Source organism: Balearica regulorum, chromosome Z, assembly GCF_011004875.1.
Source record: "Balearica regulorum gibbericeps isolate bBalReg1 chromosome Z, bBalReg1.pri, whole genome shotgun sequence".
Classification (NCBI taxonomy): Eukaryota; Metazoa; Chordata; class Aves; order Gruiformes; family Gruidae; genus Balearica; species Balearica regulorum.
This window is the reverse complement of record NC_046220.1, coordinates 14,783,951-14,806,472: the sequence shown is the minus strand read 5'-3', so window position 1 is coordinate 14,806,472 and position 22,522 is coordinate 14,783,951. Positions and strand designations below refer to the sequence as shown.

The window sequence follows — 22,522 nt, the reverse complement described above, 5'->3', positions numbered from 1 at the left end:
CTGATGGGTACAGTGATATCCTTAGTATTTTCCTGCTTCTATTTTTAGTCTGTAGTAATTCAGTCTCTATATAGCTATGCTGCTTTATCTTCCACTTAGAGAACACTCACGAGGTGGCAGTATCCAGGAGAGACTCCCATTTATCTTGTTGTCAGTACACTTCTTGGAGTAGATGGAGTACTTTATCTTGCTGTTTATAAACCTTCAGAAAAATTACACTTAACTGGCAAATTTTAGATACTTCTATATGCAGTATAAAATTTCCACTGGGTATGAACACATCAGTGTAATCTCCTCAGAACAGCAATCTCTTTGTATTATTAGCACTCAAAAGAAACTAGAACAATGTTTTCTAATTTTTTTTTTTAAACTAACTATAGCTCAACAACTGGGTACCAGTAGTAACTAACAGCTTTGGGTATCAGTAGTAATTAACAATTTGAGACCACTTGCAGGAACCCTGCACCATGTGGTCAGCACATTCTAAAAACTGGGTTCACTTGAAAAACTCAATGAGTCAATTGCTTTTGAATCCACACAACAGGTTCACAATAGTGAGTTTATTCTATGAAAATAGTTTTATCAGATATTGTTTATTGCTGGTTCTTCTCTAGACTTTTCAGGATCTCTTAGTCATTTTATTATAGGTTATCCCTTCATAGCATTTCTCTTCAATTCTAAGATATTCCATATACTGCACTATAAGCCATAGCTCTCCTGTGTGGATAAGCTGTATGGCATAGGATTCTGGATTAGCAGTGCTTCTTTTTATCGATGAGTGCATTACATGTATTCTAACACTGCCAGATATAAAGCCAAGGTCAAAATACTGCTCGTTAGCTTATTTATTAGAGGCTAAAGGTAGCTAGCTACTCTTATTTGGTATTAGCATCCTTATTCGGGTGGCTTAGGCCAGAGGTGGAGACAAAAGAAACCAGGAAGTCTGGGTAGCACTGAAACGAATACAGAAGCAGACTGCATATGTTGAAAGGAAAAGCTTCTGCTGTAAAGAGAATAGTTTTCTTATCTCTGAATATGGCTACCAGGGCTACTGCTTGGGATGCTTCCTGAAAAAAACCAACAAAAACCTTGGACAAATCATTCTTAGTAAAAGAACAAAGAACTATGTTTAATTTTTGTTAGCTTCCTTTAAGTTTTCCACTGCCAACAAAACTTGTGGCTGGGTTTTGAAGAATGCGGTTATGTGTATTTTCATTTACCTCCTACCCAGCTATGTTAGCAAAAAGCTATGGAAGCTGTGTACATGCAGATGTTTGTACAAGTGCGAAAGTGAAGGAAGAGTGCCAAAAAACCAAGCAACCCACAGTTACCATTCCATTATTTGTAACTTTCACATCAGTGCTCCTACTGGTAAGAGACATTCCTTACACGTGCCAATTTTTCATCAGTTTTATAATATGCAGATTTCTGAGGACTGCAGCCTCTAGCCAGGTTTCCACAGACAGGGACACGATTTGCTGATGGTAAAAAAATTACAAAGAAATAAAAGTTCATTCTTAAAATCATCTTAGGGAACTGGCTGCTCCTGAATTACTCAATACAAACCTTACACTCCACATCCTCCATTAAAAAAATGTGTTAAACACAACTATTTCAAATTGTGCAAAGGACAGACAGTGGGGTACCAAGCTCCAGAAACCAGGCAGCACCGACTTCTGCAAATGCAGGGAGGAACCGGAGAACCAACAGCTCGTCCAGCAGCAAGCACATCCGCAGCAGGCGGCAAAAAGATCGTAGACACCCTCACGCCACCGACGGCGCCAACGTCTTTTGTACAGCACGGCCTCGGGGAGGCCTCGGACGCGGCCACCTGCGGGACACAAGGCCGAAGGCGATGCTCGCTGCTTCGCAGCCGTCGCACGCGTCCTGTCGGGCCCCAGCCCTCGCCCGCCGCGGCCTCCCCGAGGAGAGGGCGCCCCGTCGCCACGCTGTGCCCGCCGGGCGCTGTCCTCTCTCCCCACCGCTCCCCCCGCCGAGGGCGCCCAGCACTGGCTCGAGTGGCGCCGTCGGGCGGACAGCAGGACGGTCCCAGCGCGGGCCATGGGGCTCCGCCGGCCGCGAACCCGCGCCCTCCTCGCTTCCTCGCTGCGCCGCGCTGGAAATGGCTGCCCGGGTCTCCCCCTCCTCCGCGCGCCCCACCGCTCCCGGGGGAGACACACCCCTAAACCGCGGCACCCCACGGAGGCGGGGGAGAGGGGCTCCGAAATCCGCGGCGTAGCCCCGCTCCACGGAGCCGCCCTGGCCTCCCCGGGAAGCGGCAGGGCAAGGGCAGGGGTGGAAGCGGGGGGCGATCGGCCGTGCCGCCGCCCGCGCAGGGGAGGCGGGGGCGCCGCGAATGGCGGGGGTGCGGGAGCCTCGGCGGGAGCCGTGCGCGCGCGCCCCCTCCTCAGGGCGGGGGAGGGCTAACGGCCGGTCGGCTGCCTGCCCACGGCGCGGCGGCGGGCCGGGAGCGGCCGCCGGGATTAGGGGCGCCCCGCCGCAGCCCGCCAGCGACCGGGGTGGGCGCTCCTACGCCCGCCCCTCTGCGCACCCGCTCTGCTTCCCCGAGGTGCCGCCGCCTCGGCGGGACTCGCGGGTGTGCGAGCCGCCGCGCGGAAGGAGCCGCTCCGCCTCTGACAGAGACGCTCCCCCCACCGCCCGCCCGCCCTCACCTCGAGCTGGCGCTGCCTCCCCGCGCTGCCGGCGCTGCTGCCTCGCCCGCCTCTCGCTCGCCCGCCCGCCACCGCGCCCCGCCGCCGTCCCCCTACTGCCGGGCCCCGCCGAGGGGCAGACGGGCAGCCCTCGCCCACGCCGCCCTGCTGCGGCTGCCGCACCCCTCGCCCCCCACTGCAGGGAAGGGGCAGCGGTGACTGCGAGACGGGAGGAGAGCAGAGGAAAGGAGCAGCCGCCGGCTCGGGCAGCGCGCTGCGGTTGGGTCTCGGGGGATGGACTGGGCTTCGCCCTGTGTCTCAGCCTGCCCGCGGAAAGGAGGGCGGTGACCGGCTGCCCAGCCCGCCGGGGAGGAGAGACACCCCCGCCTGCGCCGCGGGGCCGGCACGACCCTGCTTACGCCTGGTTAAATGTCACGGCTCCCCGGTTGCTTCCCGCCGCAGTCCCGCGCGTCGCTCACCTCGGGAGAGAGCTGTGAAGGTGGCGGCAGAGCCAGTCCCGGCTGCGGCGCGCCCCGCCGCCGCTCGCCGTGAGGGAGCGCCCAGGCAGCCGCCAGGTAAGCGATGAGGGAACCCCCCCCCGGTGCCGTCGGGGGTTGTGGCCGCAGGGAGCCCGCCCGTCAGGGCAGAGTAACTTTCGGGGGGCGGCGGGGGCGGGGGGGGAGAGGAGACCGCAGCGCGGGGGCTGCGCCCCCTCGCCCCGCCGTGCGCCGCGCAGGGGGCTGCGGAGGGCGAGAGGCGGCGGGACGAGGCGCAGGGTTCCCTCCGCCGCCCTCGGCCTGTGTTCCCCCGAGGGCTCTGGAGTGAGCGGAGAACTGCTCAGCCCGTCCGGCGGCGGGGGGGTGTGGGTGTCGGGGTGCACCAGTTGGGGGGGGGGGGCGGAGAGGCGGGCGCCGTGCCAAGCCCAGCATCACAACCTCACTGGGAAGAGGTTTCCCTGTCGGCCTGGCAGCCGTGCGATGGAGGGCAGGAGTCCTCCGAGGGCTCCAAGCGACATGGCACAAACACAATAGTCCTTTGTCGCCAGCGCAGAGATGCTTCCACACCTGTGTCTGCTGCTGTGGTGGATGTGCTTCAGTAAAGTGCAGCATCAGTAAAGTGGAGCGCTTTTTTTTTTTTTTTTGGGGGGGGGGGGGGCGGTGAAGACACTGTTTTACCTTCTGCAAAGCAAATTCTGAATACCTCCAATTTAAAGGAGCAGCTCGAAGTGCACGCAGGTGCTCCTGAAGATACCTGGAAGAAAAACAAAGGCAAGAAAATCACCTGCTGTTATATCGTTTAACCAGTGTCTTGACTCAAAATTACAGGGTTTTGCAAGTCCTGTCCCATAGTTGCTAGAGTAAACATCAAATGTTCTTAAGCATTTTTCCCCATATAGCTTTCTTTGCCAGGCAGAGAACTGCAGTGCTTTCTCATTATATGCTGCTATTTCAAAATGCTGTTCTTTCAGAACTAAGACCTTTTTATTTAAAAAGGAAAACATCTGAACATTTAAAAAATAAATCATATTTGAACTTGCGTTGCTTGCCAAGTTTGGGAGGGGGGAAAGGAGCACAGAGATTTTTTGTGGCTTTGTCATGAAAATGAGCCATGCAGTCTTTATTTCAGTCAAAACTACAGCACTGAGGGAATGGAAGTGAAAATTAGTTTGTGAAATGTTCAGGGAGGTAAGCCATGGCCAGTAAAGTATTCACCCAGTAGTTCTGAAATCTTACCCTACTTCCTACAGTGATACATTTGGGATTGAGGGGTCTACAATGTAAAGTGTGTCTAAGAAGATTTCATCTGAAACTAGAAGAACTATATACCATTTTTTTCATCATTCAGGAAGAACAACAGCTCTGTCCACATGAAAAAAAATCCAATACAAGGTGGAAGAGAAGGATATACTTTCCTGAGCTTCTACCTTCCAGTGAAAACCACAGAATTAAGAGAGACGGTCAGTTTCCCTGCTGTATGCAATCAAAGCACCAGCAGTGCCATTAGGGGCTACACCCTTTACAGTCAGTGCTTCCCTGTAAAGGTGAATGTGCGGTGTGGTCTGCTTTGCTACATAATGGACCATACAGGATGGTGCACTAACATTGGTATGTGCCTGCTCCTACTGTGTATGTGTAAATATCCCAGTCAAAATGTGATTTGGGATTTTTCCTTCAGATCAGCACTTAAAACAATTGACTCCTTAGCTACTGTGCCACCTTCTTACTTTTCTTACTTGAAATATAGTGATTTGGACAGTAGCTAATCTGTGTGCAGCACAACAGTGATATTATTCCTTTTAGGTAAACAGAAGATCCCTGAAAACTGTTTTTACTGCTCTGAATTCCCTCTTGAGAAAGTACGAATAACACCTACATAAACTGAACAAAATAAGGTGTGATCAGCTACATATGAACAGTGTGGTTTGGTAGTATAACAGATACCAGGGATTTTTTGTTATTGTTTTAGGATCCAGGCATTCTGTGAAAGGGCTCTAGGTGGAAATGTTATCCTGCATAGTAGCAGCAAGAGGTGAAGGAAGACAAAGTATTAGAGAAGCTTGTTAGTTTAGACAGCTGTCCACAAGTGCTGTGATTAGTACTATGTAGACATGGCACTGCGAACCCATACCGTGGATTTGGGTATCCTACAGTTAAGAAAAAACACCAAGTAACTTGCCATTCGCAGTTCCGAAGCCATATAATTTTCCTCCGACACAGAAAGGTAAGGAGGTCTGGAGATCGGAATATTAGTGACTCTGTGTTGAGTTTAAAAATGTAAGTCTATGTTAGTGGCTTTTTCATATCTTGTATTAAGACCACTCGAATAACATAAACACTGAGTGGGTGTGGTTATTGGCAAAGATATTGATGAGGATTCTAGTAGGATTCCTGTGGTGATTTTTATAATTCATGCTGGTATGATTGTTGCCTGTTTTGAGGTTTTTTTATTTGTTTGTGTACCTTTTGACTGTCAAAACCTCAGGGAATGAACCAGGGGAAAAAAGGTTAAGGTGTTCTGAAGGCTTGGTACATGGTCATCTGTTAATTGTGAGAAAGTAGATTTCCTTCCAGCTGTTGCTGATAATTAAAAATCCAGATGAGGGTCAAGTGGAGGGATAAGTGGATCAATTTCAGTAAATTTATGCAATACTAGGTATGCGTATTGCTGCATTCTCCTTTTGCCAAGGAGTTTGTTCAGCTGCTGGTTCTATGACATTATGTTAAATGCATTCTAATTCTCTGTACTTTCTCTTCACTTTTTGTACAGATATTCAGGACATTTAAGAAAATTCTATTTCTAATTAGTCACTGATTGACATCCCTATGTCGTTATAAGGCTGATTTGGTTAAGCTGTGTCTAATTATGAATCTTTACAAATTATCGCTCATTTCTAATTAGTACAGTGACTAGTTTAACTGTTTATTTTCCAAAATCTTTTCAGCTCATGTATTTTCAGCCAGGAACTTTTTTTCCCTAATTTGAAAGCGTAAAAACAACCTTTTTCTTCTATTCGGGAAACAGTGGCTTCTCTGTTATCTTAGAAAAATATTAAAATAAATGAGATAGCTCTGTAAAGAATGAAATTGAAGTATTTGAAATTTATAGGCATTGCTCCTCAAGACTTATGTTCATGCAGCATACCAATCGATGCTTTCTGTGCTGAGATATCAATATTATTCCCATGAGATATGCCGAGTAGAGCTCATGTTTGAGTTGCTCGCCATCTCATAAGCCTTTTGATTCCTGGGGACAATTCCATTTCTTAATGATGAAAATCTGTAGAGGGAAGAAACATAGAAGATAAACTGTCATCAGTGTTGCATAATGACATTTAGGTGACCCATTTTCTGTTGATAAAATGCAAATCTTGTGATTTTTTTTTCTGTCTTCCTTTCAGCAACTATCCTGTGAAGCAGTAGTTCATGAGATTATTTATAATCATACAGATCAGAGTTGTTATTTGATAAAAGTCTAATCTCTCATTCCCTTTGAAACTTGAAGTAGATATCTGTTTCAGCAGATCGTAGGCAAGTCTTGTTATATATTGATACACTGTTTTTCAGCTTAATGATTATTATGAAGGTCATGGTGGTTCAGTGTGGATACTTGGTGAACATCTTTTCTTTGAGATGGAATTAGTGAACAGTTTAACCTATCTTCAGAAATAGTCCATATTATATACAAATAGAAATAAGGGTGCATTGAAATGGATATTTTAAAATGGAAATATTATGAACTGCTTCTTACCATTGAGTAGCATTTCAGCTAGTCTTTTTCTTAGTCCTTTCATAAAGACAGGAAAGTCTCTTTTGGTCTTGAGTTGCAAGAAGGAGCCAATAAATACTTAGTGGATTTTAAATAACATTGTCAAAGTAGGGTGATTAAAAAAAAATTATTTCAGAAGGCTAATTGTATCTGAAGGAAATTGGCATGGAGTTTTCATCTGATGGGCCAATTACATTTCCCAAAAAGAAAGAAAATTGAGAAAATTGGGTTTTAGTTATATAGATAAAGCAACATAACTCATTAGCTGTCAATCTCAAAGTTGCAGTGCAAAGAAAAAAAAGTAAAATAGTAGCAAAGTTTTGTCATCATTGGTAATAGAACTATAATATATTTGAATGGAGTGAACAGAATTAAATTCAGCAGAGAGATTTGTCTGTATAAAATCTTACTTTATTATGGACTTTTTTTAATTAACAGCAAGATATCTGTCCTTTGTTCAGAATGAAGAAGAATAGTTATTCTACAGTCCTGTTGCTTTTTGTTTAGCTAGGATTTATACACCAGTAGCTTTTGATTAATATTGTATTACTTTTAATAAATGTATGTTCTATTTTTACATTTTTAAATAAAAATTGTATGTTGTCTTAAAGACATCCTTCAGGTGAAGACAGTTTCTTTTAAATGGTAAAAAATCGTGTGTCTTGTAAAACTTTAGGTAAGATATCTTAACTCTTACATGCAGTGATAATATACTTCTTACATTTGAAATTATACTTTTAAAAATTGCAGTTGTTCAGATATTCGCATTTCATGCTTAAGAGCAACCAGTGGTCACAAGCTCAGATCATAGGATTTTAATAGGAAAATTCCCTCAAAATAATTTCAAGAATACCTATCTTCAGTGTTGAAAACTTTTAAGAGCTATAGGAGTGGCATTTACTGAGGCAGGGCAAAGACCATCCTTGAGCTTACGAACGCAGAGCTCCATCTCTAGGGAAACGTGGGATTTCACTGGAATCCTTTCTCTGATTGTTGTAACTGAGAGTGTGATACAGTGAATGACGCTGCTAAAGAAACCAAATAGGCTGGCCTTAGAACTGGACAGCTACTTTGGTTGTCATCCTCTGTCCTCTTTCCAAATTCTTATTAGTCTTTCCTGCTATTATTTCCTTCACTCGTATTGTTTCTGAGAAAACAACGTAAATTTTTCAGCAGATGATATTTATCTCTTGACTGCTGTGCTTCATAAACTGTATTCCAACTTATGATTTGGTGAAGTCCTCGTGGAACAGCAGTAGGTACTGGCCATGAAGAGCTTCGCAAGTGAGGATCTTCTGAGGAAAAGCTGAGATTGGCTTTTTCAGGATTTTGTTTCCTGCAACGCAAAAAGATTTGTGTTCCCCTGTGAGAAGCTATCGAGTAGACTCCCATTCATGGAGCATGTGGGCCTCAGCGCTGAAATTTTCTAATGGTTGGCCTACACCCAGCAGTTTATTAGCACCGTACTGTTACTGCAACACAGTGTATTCATTCCTCTTGGCACTAGTAGTCTGCTAAGGATGCATCAAACTGACCAAACAGTCCAGAGTCCCGGAGTATTTTCCTAACGTTTGAGTTCTCCTGGAATGTCCAGCTAAAAGTACCTAGTCATAACATACAAATTCACTTGTGGTTAGGAAATAAATTGCAATGTTTCATCTTATTGTGAATACTATTTGTACTTTAGTGTTCTTTGTTCAACGCTGTGACCTCACCCTGTTTTGAGTCCTGTTGCAACCTCTGCGTTCAGTTTGCATTTAGACATGAGTCATGGCTTGTGTTAGTGGCTCTCCCTGAGTATAGCAAAAAAGTAGAACTTCTTCAATTGCATCAATTAGTGAAGCTCTGTTGAATTCCATGGGACTATGTTAATTTATTACAGTAGTGGATAATAAAGCCCATTAGGTTTTGAGTGGTGCTAGTGGGATGTGTGTTTCAAACACTTTCTTCAGGAATCATGCTTAGCCTTTGTGGATATTTGCTGTTATGGCTGTCTGATGGGACATACCGTTGAAGGTCACTTAATTCCAGTGACTCCAGTTTCAGTTTATTAGAACAGTAGTTCACACTGTTGATAGATCCAGGGAAATATGAATGTCTGCAAACTCACGATTATGTCAGGAACTAATTTATAGCCTGAGTTTTTTACGCTGAAGTTATATGCTACAGCTATGAAGAGAAATTATATGCATACAGTTCAGATCTTTGAAAGAGATAGGAGCATTCAGACTTAAAATGATTTTGGAAAAAAAAACCCAACTTTTCAGGATTATCAAAGTCTTTAGTTAATTCCCAGCCAAAGGTAGGTTGAATGAATACCTGTATCTACAAATGTGTAAGTATTTAAATGTGTTAGTGAAACCCGTAACCACTTTTCTGCCATTCTTTATGATGTAGTAAATTCTTGGTGCCACCCCAGGCAGGAGGTTGTCAGAAGGATTTGTAGACAGGTTGGGAGGTAGCAGTTGGGAATTCTGTTTGTCCAGGTGGACTGACTGGGTTATAAAGACTGCTGCTAACATCAGAAGAGAGACAAGGAGAGAAACAAGCTCCTTGGGAAGAAGAAATTCTGTTTCTCCATAGGCCCTGGAGAAAAAAAGGAGGGGGAGATTTCATGTTTTTGAGACTTTGTGACTTGTCCATCTGCAGACTCTTAGCTGGGTCATACTACAGCTGACAGCCCCAGTAAGGAGGAAGTAGGCTTTGTGGCTGCTTGTGACAACAGAACAAATCTTTTTGAAGAGGAAAGGAGTAGGGAAGGCTGAAGCGGGACTGGTAGTAGTGTGTGCCTTTCAGTGTGTTGGGGAATGAGAGTGCCAGCCAAGCCTGTGGCCTCCCAGCATCAATGTGGCTGGCTGTTCTCAGAAGTAACCAACTGCACTTAAGCTTAAAAGTTGTAATGCGGTTTTCTAGGCATAGCAATAATTGTCCTGAAAGGAGAGAGTATATTGCTGTTCCTGTCAGGAGTGTTAGAAAGTGTCAGGAGATTCAGAAAACTGAACGCTCATCTTTAAGGGTCCCGTTTTAATACAAGGCTTGCTTTAGAGGTTCCTCTGAATGCCTCTAGTGCTACATGTAGCTATACAGACTAGGGCAATTATATAGAAGAAAATATTACATTTATGATTTTATTAAATAGAAATTATTACATTCACCAGTAGTAACAGGAATAGATTTTGGGGAGGAATCAATGAGAAATGAGTTATATTTAGATCACTGCATGAGATAATCTGGAAGAAGGAGCCGAATTCTACATTAGCGTATGTCTTTATAGTCCTTTTGATTTTCATCCTTTTTTTTTTTTTTTTTTTCTCTGGAATACTGAGCATTACCAACCAAATGTGTTGAGAAAATACCTATCTCGTGCCAGCTTTTGACGGTTTCCCCATGTGAACTGGCACACCTTGTAATGCAAAAGAAGCGCTTGGGCTATGGGCAGACAGGGAGACAGAAGATGTCTATTTGTTGCAGTTTGGGTAGTGGAAGCCTTGAAAGAGTGAGTGGACCAGTTTAATTTGACATAAAAGTTTAAGTTTCTCTGTGTTCCCAGTGTAAACAGACCCTAGTGAAAACAAGAATTCATTCCAATTGGGAATTGATTGAGTTTGCTAGACTAGATTATAAAGTAGATAAGTAGATGCAGGAAAGCTTAAAAACCAAGAAATCCTTGTTTCTCTTGCCTCCATAGAGGATGAGGAAGAAGTAGTTACCTTAATGTTACTACAAATGTAGTGATAAAAAGCATAAAAAGATAAGATAAAAAGCAGTGGAACGATTGCAGAAATTAAACTTCACTAAATCATAAGGGTGCAATGGCTTGCTTCCAAGATTTCTGAAGGAAATACATAGCTGAGCGTCTGAGTGACTTCTGAATCTGTAATTTATTTTTAAATACTATGCCTGACCTGGAAGGTAGCCAACTATTAGGAAGAAAAATGATGTCAGGAATTAATAATAAGTCAGTCAAACCCCAAACAAGTAATTGAGAAAAATAAATTAAATCAACATCCTAAAATATCTAGATGAACATGTTAGAAGAATATGAGACTGCTGGTCACTTTAAGGAGGCAACTGTACAGATCTGATGGTGGAAATAGTCCTGTCTGACCTCCTTCTCACTGTCAGCGTGACTTAAAGTGAGTGTACAATTGCAGTCTTCCTATCAAACACTTTTCTTACTGATAATATATTCCTTCAAACTGTTCATATGTTTTTATAAACACCTTGATTAAAGGGACAAAGTTGCATGCATGTTCTTTAAAAAAAAGAAGATGGTAAATAATTTGACATTGTACCTTTTAACAGCAAACACTTCTGTGACTTTTTTTATTTTACTCATACCATATTCTGCTAATGGAAGTTATGTTGAGTTGCTAGGACTTTCCTCTGCTTTTAGGGATAGAGTTTTCAGGACAGGAGTCACTTGGGATTTTGTAAAAACTAGTTCTTGTGAAGAAATAGATCTAATTTCTACTTCAACATTGAAGTAATTAAGTACTGGGCAGTGTTATGCATTGGAGACTGCAAAATAAGTCATCAAATATCTCCTGTCAAAGAATTACAATGAAAAGACAAGTTTAAATGGTTTGTACATTAAAAGGAAAAAAAAAAAAGTGGTTAAGGAAGATACAAAAATTTTACTTAGATCTATTTCAATAATTATTTTTGCCTTTCTCCATGTGAACACTTTTCGTAGTTTTCAAAACAGGCAAAAGTAAAAGAGAAAAAAATCCTTATGATGAGTAGATAATTAAAATCCTACATATACATTGAGGTCAACATGGTGGTGCAGTTACTCCCCCAGTCCACTTTGCAATCCCAACATTGTGTTCTTGTTTTGGTTACAAGTGGAGTTGGGACAATCAGGCACTCCCTAACCATACCTGAAACTCCTGCTGCCTGGATCGTAGCCAGATATTATAGCCTGATGTAGAAGATACCAGAATTACTTGACAAGAATTATGGCCCGAATGGAAAAAAAAAAAACAAAAAACACACACTAAAACCTGACCAAAGTCAATCATATTGCAATCCTATAAATAGCGATCCTACTTGCCACCCTTTGAGCTCTCCAGGACCACAGCGATCTGTGACCCCTGAGCTGGGATGCCTCTCAGGTTTGATTTCACGAGGATTCAAAGGCTGTCTGCTGATAGATGCTGATGAAGGAAAAGGTTTCAAAGGTCGTCCACTGACAAACGCCAACGAAGGAAAAAAAGTGAGTAATTCACTACAATTTGTGAAGAGACAAAAATCTTAATCGTAGGTTAACCTCTGTATCTGCATCTATATTTGTGTCTGTATCTGTGTGTGTGTATGTGATTTGATTTAGAAAACTGTCATAAGTCTCGTGTGAACCTTGCCGTTTTTGAATCTTTAATTAAGTTGCAAAATTTTGATTGTAACAAATTTTATGGAATAACTTTTTTTTAATTGACTGATAACTGAGTGTCACTAAATATCATACAAGGTATATCATAAGGTATATCTTGTGATATAACATTGTTAATAAATCTTAAGTTGCTGCTATCTCAAAACTGTATAAAAAAATCAATTTCTGACAAATTGGTATAGTCGGCAGGATGGAAAATGTAGAGATATGATGAAGTTATTTAATATTACATATCCTAGTTTCTGTGATTTTATTTGTTCCCATTAGACAAACAAAAAGTCATGATGGGAAAAGAAATGTGAATTACAAAATATTTTAAAATTAATAATACATTAACCAAACAGTATTGAAGAAGGAATTTCTGGAGGGTTTCTCTCTTCCAAAACTATAGATGTATTATATCCAGGCAAACCTTTTTTAACCACAATAGAAGAGCAAAACTAGAAAAAAAAAAAGGCGCATTCGCTGAATACCATAAAAAAATCTTTCGCGTTACATCATGTTATTCAATTGCTTGCCTGTGTTTGGGGTATTTAGCTGTTCCTCTGGGGCTTTAGCTGTTCTGCTGAAGCAATTTAGATTGCTTTAAAGGAAGCGTACCAGACAGTCAGGACCATCAATGTAATTGTTGCTTTTTTGGTTACCACACTACTGACCAGCTTGACTTACATGGCTATAGCACTTGCTATTCTTTGTAGTCTTGCTTAAAAACAGTTCAGGTGTTACTTTGCAATGTGAGTAGACAGTAGCCTCTGAATACTTAATTAGCACCTAGTTATAATTATATAGCATGTTATACCAATACACAATCTTGAAATTAGATTAAAAAATAACCCAATTTAAAATTTTTACTTCTGCTTAGTTTTGCTTGATTTTACTTCAAAGCAGCTTGTTATAAGTATTTAAGATATTCTGTTTCATTTGAATGTAGGTCAGGTGAGAGCTACAGTTGAAGAAAACAGATTATGGTTAGATTTGACAGCTACCAGCCTCCAACAGTTCATGGCTCGTTTGATTTAGGGTAACAGTACTGAATATTTTGTGCATCTGAAGATAATGACTTTTTTTCACTGTTGGCTCTTATAAAGTAATGAAGCTGTTGCTGTAGTTTGCAGCTGAGACACACTCCTGTTTAGCCGGAAAATGGGGTTTTACTAGAAGTAAGGAGATGTTCCGTATAGGAGAATTAATTTTCTTCATCATTGTAGATGTTCTCTGACAGTATAAGAAATCTCTATCGTGTCCATGGCTACTGGATTTTACACTTAAATGTGTAGTCAAGATTACAGTTTTACTTTATTTACATGTTCACTAGGTATTAACAATATATGTAAGGACACTAAATAAGTCCCTGTAATATATCAAGAGCTTATACTCCTGCTTTAAAGGTATCAGTCTTAACTATATGGTATTTCTATTGATACTAGTAATGTTTCGTAAGTTTTCTGGACACATTAAAAAACACTGTACCGGAACAGTAGAGTGGAGGACATGCAGATAACTGGTATATTTTTTAAATTTTCTACTCTTGATTGAAAAAGTTTTCATTATTGTTGTCTTCAAGTACAATAACCCTGGGTATGTACTTGGATCAGCATGGAGGTAGAAAAAGAGGACAGCGAGACATTGAATTAGGATATACCTAGAAGTTCCTAAACCCTCTTCAAAGATAGTGTCAGATACGCAAAGTCAGTTGGGACAACTGTATCAATGTGTCTTCAGCAGCAGCTGTCAAAGTGCAACATGTTCTGCTGTAACATTTTATTGAATGTAAATTGATTGGATCTCTGGTTTGAAATTGATTGTGAGTACCTGTGAAAATTCAGTAATGCATTTGGCCTGGGACAAATTGCCAGTACATTCTGTTACACATAGGCTATGCAGCTGACAAAAATCTGTAATTTACCGTTTGGTCAGTCTTTCTGAAGCAAATAGAAAACTGCAGAAAGTAATCCTGCAATATATACATAATAGTGTGGTCCTTTCTGTTTATTTAAATTAGAACACTTGTGGCATTTCACTTAGAGTACGACAGGGCCAATTTCTGCAGCTGTCAGGAAAATAATTTACACTTGTGTATGAACTACATACCTTCCTCTTTCTCCTGTAGTTTAATTCCAGTTAATAATTGTCAGTACATCCTTCAAAGGTAACAACAGAGATATTGCTCACTGATACTTCTTCTGTGTTACTTTTAGAGTACTGAAAATATTAACTCATTTCCTAAAACTTTGTAGTTAGGGATGATGGTATGTTCTTCCTGTGAATCTGTGACGTGTAGCGTTTTCACTGTGAAATAGTAGTGCTGAGCTCTGTTGAAGCGGTAAGTGCATGAACTCTGATATAACTCATTATTCCCCTTACAGCTTGTTACACAAATGTTTTGCCTCAGAAAGTAAGACAGGAGTGAAGCTCAGTTATTGATAATATTCAGTCTATTTGCAGCACGTATTAATGCAAACTTTTATATTTATGATGGCAATCACTAGATGGCACTGCTCTATGGTCTTTGAAAGTTGTTATATTTTCCTTTTTTTAAAATATTCATTCTCTGATACATGACACAGTGAATTGTTACTGGTTTTGTGGTATGATTTCTCTGGGATTTGTGGCAAATTGCAAGAAAATTTTACTAAAATAATTTTTGAGGAAGGTTAAATCCCTAAACATGTTGGTGTTTGTTTGGCAAGAGAAGAAATGTGCTGTTTGACATACTCTGTTCCAGGATGATTAAATAGAAAATGTCAGACAAAAAGGCTGCAATAAAAATATTCTTCAATTTCTGTGTTGCTGATACCTTCTTCAGTTGTAAATCAGCATGTAAGTGTGTCTTTCACTTCTTGGCAGGAAGGTGATCATATAATCCTAAATTTTCTGGCTGGCAATTCTAGCTTTTCTAATCTTAAATTGCTCAGTTGTCAATGCAGTCAGTGCAGCCTTTAGCCAAGTGCTTAATGATCAGGAAGATGTAAGACAACTTAATCCCTTCTGTCACTTAAGTGCTAGCAAGGTGTATGGCTGATGCTGTTTATTCAACAGACTTCTGTGAAAAGACTTCTCTAACAACTCCACCCCCAATTCAAAAGTGGGCTTACGACATCATCACTGCAACAGCACTGTTATTAAACAGCAACCACAAAGTTAAAAAGCCTAGCAGACCTAAAAAACATCAGCAGCAATACCCTGCCAAAACAATGAAGCAGGAGCTGTTGTTTGTGTATGGCATCTTTTCAAAGTTTAAGGTGCCATCACTGAATCTATATCACTGAAGTTAAATATGCTATGGTAACAAAGTTCAGTAGGACTTCTGTAAAGGGCAGTGTCTTAAAAGTCCTTATGCACTGGTCTCTTTTACTCCCAGATTTTGTTGTTTTGTTATTATGGCACCCTGGCACAGTGCGGCTCCAGGCCTGTCTAGTTCCTGGTTTATTTGAAGAAGAGTATGAAAGAGAACACTTGTCTAATGGCTGCATGTAAATGGAACTGCTTTTGATCTCCTGTAAAGCTGTCTCAGAAGTGTCTTCAGTTCTGAGTGGAAGTATTGTAAGGCATTTTTTAACCAGAAGTTGAGTGAGATTCTCTTAACATCAAACTCACTGAGGGATTCTCTCAAGAGTAGATGCCAATACTGTCAGTAATGGCAGCCAGTAGGCATTAGCCGTTGTCAAATTTTGAACGATTAAAGAGTTAGACGCTCATTTCTGAGCTTGTCATTTGGAAAGGATTCTACCCTTTGGAATTACAATGGTGGTTGGAGCTGTGCATGTGATTTTGGGGTTACCAATCTAGCTTTTGGTGAAAATTAAATTTACACTCCTGTGTGTTCATACTGTGTAGTAAAAAGATTTAGAAGTTTTAAATAAAAACCTTTTTTCCTAGCATGGCAATTTTAAGTGCTTATTATAATACAGAATATAGTGGCTATTCTTTCAGTTCTCAAAAACTTTTTGTTATCAGTTCATTTTCCTTTCTTGTTAATAAAATGCAGCCACAAAAAGGCGACAGTATTTAGCCCAAGACTTTCAGAAAATATTTTTGGAAGTCAAAACTATACATTAATTGAAAGAAAATATTGAAGTTATTGCATTAATTACTTTTCATCATGGGCTTTTTTTTGTAATGAAAATGAAATGGTGGTTCTTAAATTACTTTGAAAAATTAATATATATTTCATTATGCATTTACTTAATCTGGTTACTCTTGTGAAATTATAATTTTAAATAATCTGCAAATTTGATTTTGATGATTATGATTTGCCTTAGAGAGAGCTAGATGAAAATGAATTTTGCAGAAGTTAGCTGCGAATAATTTTGGAACTTCATGAAGGGTTGCCAAAGAAATCAGTAAAATCTAGTTTATTTCATAATCCATCATTTCTGATGTGAAGATTCTGGAGGCCTCAGTGTGGTGTTAGCATGGCAATACCCTGTTCCAGAGGATGTCAGTTTACATGTGCTTTTAATTAGCAGTTTCAGATTAAAGTAGAATGCAGGATGAGGCAGTAGTGATGCTAGTTTTGAACTGGAAGAATCTAGGTTGGAGAATTATTTGCCCTGGGTTTTGAGACTTGCTGATGTCATGCAGCAGTCAAGTTTTTGATACAGGCACGTCAATACAGGAGTACTTATTGCGTTTTATCACCTGCTGGTTTTGATAACAATATGTTTGTGTCTGATTTCTAAGTGTCATTAGAGCTGTTTTGTTTAAAGAATTAAATTTGTGGACTCTGCATATATTGTAGTCAGGAAACCATTTGTTCACCAGCTCCTGAGTTAGCAGACCCCTTACCAGTACATCTCACCAGTGGTTGGAATCTGAACCTCATTCTGTATTCATTTCTGGATATAGTTCACTGAATTGGTGAATATCTTAAGAGAGACTGAATGAACTGTGACCGAATTATACAAGAAACTGTCATATAGACTGCACTGTAACAACAAAAAAGTCTTAAAATGAGTCATTTTCTTTTAGTGCTAGGAAAGTGATTTTAGTAACACAGGAAAACATTGTTATGCCTAAGGCTGTTCTGTCTCTACTTGACTCAAGAGTCAAAGACTCTTTCCCTGACTTCCCTTATTGCCTTGCGTTCAGTTAAAATTGTAAAAGAACAGGCACATGTTTTATACTTTGCTCTGGCAGGAGAATGAGGCTGATGCATTTCTGCCTGGAGTTCCTTGTAGGAAATTTTTTAAAGATAAGGCCCCCTTTTTTCAGTAAAAAAGAGGGGAAAAAAACCTTACCCTAAAAGCATAGAAGAATTTCTTTGGCAAATGATCTCTTGTTTTGTTTGATGAAGTTGTGATTCAATTACTTTGAAAACATTCAATAGTGTTTTATACAAGGTCTTAGAAGATTGTGGGAGTATCAGATATTTCCTAATTTGTATTACAAAATGACTGAGAACTGTACGCATTGTTTCATAATCAATATTTGAATTTGAAAATTAAAAAGTGGCCAAGTACACTTCTGAACATATGCATAGGTATGAAACACTTTGCAGTGTAAGTATCATTACTATAATTTGGGGCTGTTCTTTGTATGAGGGTAGAATATATTTACATATAAAATACCAATTTCCTTTATGAAAGAAACATATAGAACAGCTCCTTTATAGGTATTTAAACTAAAAATATTTTAGAGTTTTGTATGTATGGTGATTATGGCTAGCTATCGTTACAAAGGCATTTTGCAAATCTTTAAGGTTACCATGGGCTGTTACTGCTTTATAGAATGTAACATGTTCCCAAGCTGTAGATAACCCTGCAGCATTGTTAAATAAGCTAAACAGAAATCCTTTTAATGGTGAACCAATAAAATGTAAAACAGCTTGGTACAACACTAAAAGAGCACTTGGGAATGTCTTAGAGACATCTGATGAGCTCTCCAGTACTATATACTTAGTACATTGCACAGTAACCTAGAATTTCAAATATGATGAATTTATGCTCATTACATCTTATGAATTAGTCCATCTAATGAAGCTGTAGTTTATATAAATCTCAGGGGCTTAACTGAATTGTCTCAAATGAGTGGGCTAAATTGTACTGAGTAAGCATATTGGTTTTGTGTTGTACTTTTTGTGTGGTAGTAGTAATTTAGTGAACTCATCTCTACAGGTGCTTTGTCAAAGCTGAATCTCTGACATTCAGTAAAATTCTTGGCGCTGAACTTGAGAGGAGGAGTTATTTACAGTACCCATTTCTGAAAAGGCCTGTGCTAGAGTATGCACATGTCTGGCTTTTGTTGCTTTTTGTGAGTGTTTTTGAAACAGTAAGAGGAAACTGTACAATTCCTTGCCTGGCCCTAACATGCTGGTCTCAAGGACCTGCTAAACCAGGTAGAATTCAGACCCAAGATGTCTCTTTACAGATATTTTAGGAAAAGGAGACTTTTTGCAAAGGAACAGCCAGATTTCCACAGGTCATCAGAATTAAGGTGTGCAAACCAACCTAGTGGATGTGTAAACTCAACACTTAAAGATTGTATTACAAAGAAAACAGAGTGCTCTAGGTAGGTGGTTTTTTGGTTTGGTTTTGGTTTTTTGAAATTAAAATAAGACCACTTTATCTTAATAAAGAGTGAATAATCTATCCCTTCTTTAAGCACTACTTTCTTGAGTATGGTACAGCAGAAATTAGAGTTTTTAACAGATCTATGCATATTCATACAGAACTTTCTCTTATTTTTGTTAAGAAATTCAGCATTTCTTGGAGAAGTTTGATTTTTATTTTAGGAACATGAAGAAGAAATTTTTGGACTTACTGCTGTCATAACAAGTTCTTTACAGCTTCTGTCACCAAGAAAGAAAAATGGATGTTCCTTATAAGGAAAATAAAAAGTTTTATTGAACAATAGCTATAACAATGGATATCTTTCAGTTATTTGCTTCTTAGCAATTATCATAAGGACATCAGACTGAAAAACATTTTTGCAGGTTTTCTACATAGACACAATAAAAATAATTCCACAAACCACTTCTAGCTGAAAGGTGTACATGTTGTGTAATGAATGCTGAAGGAAGTCCTTGGAAGGAGGTAGACCAATGTGTCAGATTGTTAGATACATACTCAAATAGAGGTGTAAATAAACAGTACTGAAGTTTCCAAGCAATCGTTGAATTCATCCTTTTTTAAAAAAATTATTTAAAGGCAAAAAATATCTAAGAAGGACTTTGTAAGTAATGCTACCATGTTTTTATTTGACTTCAGATAAACAGGCTTAATTACTGTATTGAAATGCTGCTGTAATTCAGTTGGACTGGAGCAGACACTCAAGTAGTACAAACTATTGTAATAAAAGGATCATGTAAACCAGCTCAAGATTTACTCATTTGTTGTAATAGCATTCTTTAACATGATTTAACATGAGAGTTGGTTCATATTGTTATTGGAAAAGACATGAAGCATTTAACTTTAGAAAATCTATAATCATTGAAAAATGGAGTTGCACATGCTTTTCAGCTCTTCCCCAAACTTTAAGTCACTGCTGAACTTGTGGTTTTATCTTGTTTCCATTTAAGCCCCACTCCGTGGTACCTTTTTCACTTCAGGATACTCCTTTTTGTTCTAATGTTACCCAAATTGTGTAATGATTGCAAGCTTTTCTTGAGTATGTTTTGATATCACTATACTGTTATTTTCAAGAGGAATGTAGGTCTTCATACAATAAGCAACACTAATAGAAAATAAAATTTTTAAAAATGGATCTTATTACCAGTAAGCACAGTAGAAGTATGTCTGTTCAGCATCTTGTTTAGAATAATTTTTCCAAGGTGATGTTTGAAATACTTTCCATTTTTATTTTTCAGTACAGTTACGGAACAGGAGGAATAAATCTTGCTGTTACCACGAAGTGCTGATTTCAAAAGACATGTCTCTCCATTCTCTAGATCTCTGCAAGAGAGACTGGTTTGAAAACTGTCTTGCCCGTAGAATTATATTCTTTCTTCAGTACAGTTTTTGATTCAGTATGAAGCATGCCATCTGGTGAAAGTGACTGATTCACTGCTACTTCTGCCCAAGGGAGCAAAATGTGTTACAGGTTTTTTTAAAAAAAAAAAAAAAAAAAGAAAGAGTAAGGCTGGATCCTCATTTGGTGGGAAATGGTTTATCTTTGTTTAGATCCTTTGCTGTTAGTGATGCTGTTGTGATTTCTATGAGGCAAAAACTTGGCTTACAGGTGTAAAACTTTCTGTGGTATTGTGAACATTTAATCAATTTTCATTTGCTCTGTCAGGGTCGTGTAAGAATTAATAGACAAAAACAAATAGAATACATGAAATCTGTATCAGCTAACAGTAGATTTGAAATCACCTTTTGGTGTTGCATCCAAGGAGTCTTTGGAAGAATCATATGGAAATGTGTTTTCTTGACACATCTGCCACTGCCTTTTATTTTCTGTTTGAATAACATTTCTCAGGAAAATAAATTATTTGCCCCAAATGCAGTTTGTGCTAAGTTCAGCTGTCAGTTTTGACTTTGTGTCCGAAATAGCCATAGCATTTTGTTTGAATATCTCTCAAATAAAACACTTTTTGCTTCAAAAAGATACTTTGAAATTATAGTTTTCTCATTTGCTTTTAAAGTAGATTTAAAAAAAACCCGAACAAACCAACAAAGGAAACAACTATAAATTTGCTTGGAGATTTTTAAAAAGGGAAGTCAACAGTTAGAGTTAGTCATGAAGTCATTCAAGGGTTAGGCTGTGTCAGAATTGGAATGGTCCATATGATCAGGAGTTTCTATTGCAAATGAAAGGAAAAAGAAAAAAAAGAGGGCAGTTGGCAGTTTCAGTGTGAAGGGATAAGTCTTCATCTCTTACCTTGCCATTAAGGCAGCATCTCTGTGATGCTTGTGGATTACTTAGGTGTTTTGAGAGATGCTGAATAATGGTGTTACCATTAGATTCTGGTTACTGAGGAAGAGGTATGGCTGCCAGATAAGTGTAGTTGAAATCTGTAACAGGTGTGGTCAAATGTGTGAAATGCCAAGTAAACATGGACATATTTAGACAAATTAGGCTCTTCAAGTTGTCGGTCAAAGATCAGTAACACTGTGTGTCTATCATTTTGTTTCTAATACCTTACTCTGTGTGGCAGATATTAATTGCGTCATCCAACAGGCTCATGGCACACTGGCGAGTGTTTGAAGGTAAATTTCTGTGTTTTTTCACGTTATAGCCTGAACAGTGTTCCAAAAAGAAAAGCTTACTCCTAGCAGTCTTTCCTTCCCAGTTATCTTATTTGTCCCTATTCATCTATAGCCTATTCTCCCATTAGCCTTGCTGTTCCCTTTGCTTCTGATTTCTGCTGCATGGTTAGGGAAGGTACCAGCCACAAAGACTGTCAGTACTTGAGTGCAGAGGTTTCTAAGTCACAAATCAGGAGTCTGAGTTACATGGGAGATGGATAAATACCTGGTTTGTAGGTATTTAGATGTTGAATACTGCCGTAAAATATCCAAAGAAGAGACTAAGTAATCCCATCCTCAGAACAGAGACTGATACCAGGACTTTGTGTTGGATGTTGAGGCTAAGAATAACATGTTACTTTGACATAGTGTTACTGTAATAGATACTCTAGAGAGATATTTGACCAGTAGTTTGCCTTTTTTGAAAAAAGGGGTCCAAAATTATTTCCTCCTTTTTAAGGTGAAGCTTTTTAAATGCTGACTTTGATTCTTGAAACATCTAACCTATCAGTCAACACAGTACCTGTCTCCCTGTCCTTACTCATTTGTGTAATGTGCTATTGCAGAAATAAGAATCTTTTTTCCAGATATGGAAAGGGAAACTGGTGCTAAGATTTTTAACATGTCTCTTAGAAGAATTATATCATAGAATCATAGAAAGGTTTGGGTTGGAAGGAACCTTCAAGATCATCTAGTTCCAACCCCCCTGCTGTGGGTAGGGACACCCTCCACTAGACCAGGTTGCCAAAAGCCTCATCCAACCTGGTCTTAAACACTTCCAGGGAGGGGCCCTGCACAATCTCTCTGGGCAACCTGTGCCAGTGCCTCACCACCCTCACAGGGAAGAATTTTTTCCTAACATCTAATCTAAATTGACCCTCCTTCAGCTTAAACCCATTACCCCTTGTCCTGTCACTACACTCCCTGATAAACAGTCCCTCTCCAGCTTTCTTATAGGCCCCTTCAAGTACTGGTAGGCTGCTATAAGGTCTCCCCAGAGCCTTCTCCTTTCCAGGGTGGACAAC

General features: G+C 39.9%; 1 protein-coding gene across 2 annotated transcripts in view; it reads left to right on the top strand.

Moving 5' to 3' along the window:
- The first annotated feature begins 2,565 nt into the window (after window positions 1–2,565).
- The window catches only part of LINGO2 (leucine rich repeat and Ig domain containing 2), a 553,412-nt gene continuing 533,455 nt past the window's right edge, over window positions 2,566–22,522 (top strand). For both annotated transcript variants that reach the window (XM_075740374.1, XM_075740375.1), the window contains exon 1: window positions 2,566–3,226. The gene's annotated coding sequence lies outside the window, so the exon portion shown is untranslated. The remainder of the gene's footprint in view (window positions 3,227–22,522) is intronic.